The following is a 3,096-nucleotide window of genomic DNA, read 5'->3' as shown; positions in this document are numbered from 1 at the left end:
CACAACCACAAACAGCACCCACGCACCTAGCACTGGCCTAGCAGGCACTGAGCCAGCACTGACCTCACAACCACAAACAGCACCCACGCACCTAGCACTGGCATATCAGTCACTGAGACACAATTGACCTCACAACCACAAACAGCACCAACGCACCTAGCACTGGCCTAGCAGGCACTGAGCCACCACGGACCTCACAACCACAAACAGCACCCACGCACCTAGCACTCGCCTAGCAGGCACTGAGCCACCTCTGACCTCACAACCACAAACAGCAGCCACGCACCTAGCACTGGCCTAGCAGGCACTGAGCCACCACGGACCTCACAACCACAAACAGCAGCCACACACCTAGCACTGGCCTAGCAGGCACTGAGCCACCACTGACCTCAAAACCACAAACAGCAGCCACGCACCTAGCACTGGCCTAGCAGGCACTGAGCCACCACTGACCTCACAACCACAAACAGCACCCACGCACCTAGCACTCGCCTAGCAGGCACTGAGCCACCACTGACCTCACAATTGAAAACAGCTGCCACGCACCTAGCACTGGCCTAGCAGGCACTGAGCCACCACTGACCTCACAACCACAAACAGCAGCCACGCACCTAGCACTCGCCTAGCAGGCACTGAGCCACCACTGACCTCACAACCACCAACAGCAGCCACGCACCTAGCACTCGCCTAGCAGGCACTGAGCCACAATTGACCTCACAACCACAAACAGCACCAACGCACCTAGCACTGGCCTAGCAGGCACTGAGCCACCACGGACCTCACAACCACAAACAGCACCCACGCACCTAGCACTCGCCTAGCAGGCACTGAGCCACCACTAACCTCACAACCACAAACAGCACCCACGCACCTAGCACTGGCCTAGCAGGCGCTGAGCCACCACGCACCTCACAACCACAAACAGCAGCCACGCACCTAGCACTGGCCTAGCAGGCACTGAGCCACCACTGACCTCACAACCACAAACAGCACCCACGCACCTAGCACTGGCCTAGCAGGCACTGAGCCACCACGGACCTCACAACCACAAACAGCAGCCACGCACCTAGCACTGGCCTAGCAGGCACTGAGCCACCACTGACCTCACAACCACAAACAGCAGCCACGCACCTAGCACTGGCCTAGCAGGCACTGAGCCACCATTGACCTCACAACCACAAACAGCAGCCACGCACCTAGCACTCGCCTAGCAGGCACTGAGCCACCACTGACCTCACAACCACAAACAGCAGCCACGCACCTAGCACTGGCCTAGCAGGCACTGAGACACAAGTGACCTCACAACCACAACCAGCAGCCACGCACCTAGCACTGGCCTAGCAGGCACTGAGCCACAATTGACCTCACAACCACAAACGGCAGCCACGCACCTAGCACTGGCCTAGCAGGCACTGAGCCACCACTGACCTCACAACCACAAACAGCACCCACGCACCTAGCACTGGCCTAGCAGGCACTGAGCCACTACGGACCTCACAACCACAAACAGCAGCCACGCACCTAGCACTGGCCTAGCAGGCACAGAGCCACCACTGACCTCACAACCACAAACAGCAGCCACGCACCTAGCACTCGCCTAGCAGGCACTGAGCCACCACGGACCTCACAACCACCAACAACAGCCACGCACCTAGCACTGGCCTAGCAGGCACTGAGCCACCACTGACCTCACAACCACAAACAGCAGCCACGCACCTAGCACTGGCCTCGCAGGCACTGAGCCACCACTGACCTCACAACCACAAACAGCAGCCACGCACCTAGCACTGGCCTAGCAGGCAATGAGTCACCTCTGACCTCACAACCACAAACAGCACCCACGCACCTAGCACTGGCCTCGCAGGCACTGAGCCACCACGGACCTCACAACCACAAACAGCACCCACGCACCTAGCACTGGCATATCAGTCACTGAGGCACAAGTGACCTCACAACCACGAACAGCAACCACGCACCTAGCACTGGCCTAGCAGGCACTGAGCCACCACGGACCTCACAACCACGAACAGCAGCCACGCACCTAGCACTGGCCTAGCAGGCACTGAGCCACCACTGACCTCACAACCACAAACAGCACCCACGCACCTAGCACTGGCCTAGCAGGCACTGAGCCACCACTGACCTCACAACCACAAACAGCAGCCACGCACCTAGCACTGGCCTAGCAGGCACTGAGCCACCTCTGACCTCACAACCACAAACAGCACCCACGCACCTAGCACTGGCCTAGCAGGCACTGAGCCACCACTGACCTCACAACCACAAACAGCACCCACGCACCTAGCACTCGCCTAGCAGGCACTGAGCCACCACGGACCTCACAATTGAAAACAGCTGCCACGCACCTAGCACTGGCCTAGCAGGCACTGAGCCACCACTGACCTCACAACCACAAACAGCACCCACGCACCTAGCACTGGCCTAGCAGGCACTGAGCCACCACTGACCTCACAACCACAACCAGCACCCACGCACCTAGCACTGGCCTAGCAGGCACTGAGCCACAATTGACCTCACAACCACAAACAGCAGCCACGCACCTAGCACTGGGCTAGCAGGCACTGAGCCACCACTGACCTCACAACCACAAACAGCACCCACGCATCTAGCAGTGGCCTAGCAGGCAATGAGCCACCACTGACCTCACAATTGAAAACAGCTTCCACGCACCTAGCACTGGCCTAGCAGGCACTGAGCCACCACTGACCTCACAACCACAAACAGCACCCACGCACCTAGCACTGGCATATCAGTCACTGAGACAAAATTGTCCTCACAACCACAAACAGCACCAACGCACCTAGCACTGGCCTAGCAGGCACTGAGCCACCACTGACCTCACAACCACAAACAGCACCCACGCACCTAGCACTCGCCTAGCAGGCACTGAGCCACAAGTGACCTCGCAACCACAAACAGCAGCCACGCACCTAGCACTGGCCTAGCAGGCACTGAGCCACCACGGACCTCACAACCACAAACAGCAGCCACGCACCTAGCACTGGCCTAGCAGGCACTGAGCCACCACTGACCTCACAACCACAAACAGCACCCACGCACCTAGCACTGGCCTCG

This window comes from Apteryx mantelli, chromosome 11 (genome assembly GCF_036417845.1).
Source record: "Apteryx mantelli isolate bAptMan1 chromosome 11, bAptMan1.hap1, whole genome shotgun sequence".
Taxonomy (NCBI): Eukaryota; Metazoa; Chordata; class Aves; order Apterygiformes; family Apterygidae; genus Apteryx; species Apteryx mantelli.
This window is presented reverse-complemented; position numbering follows the sequence as displayed.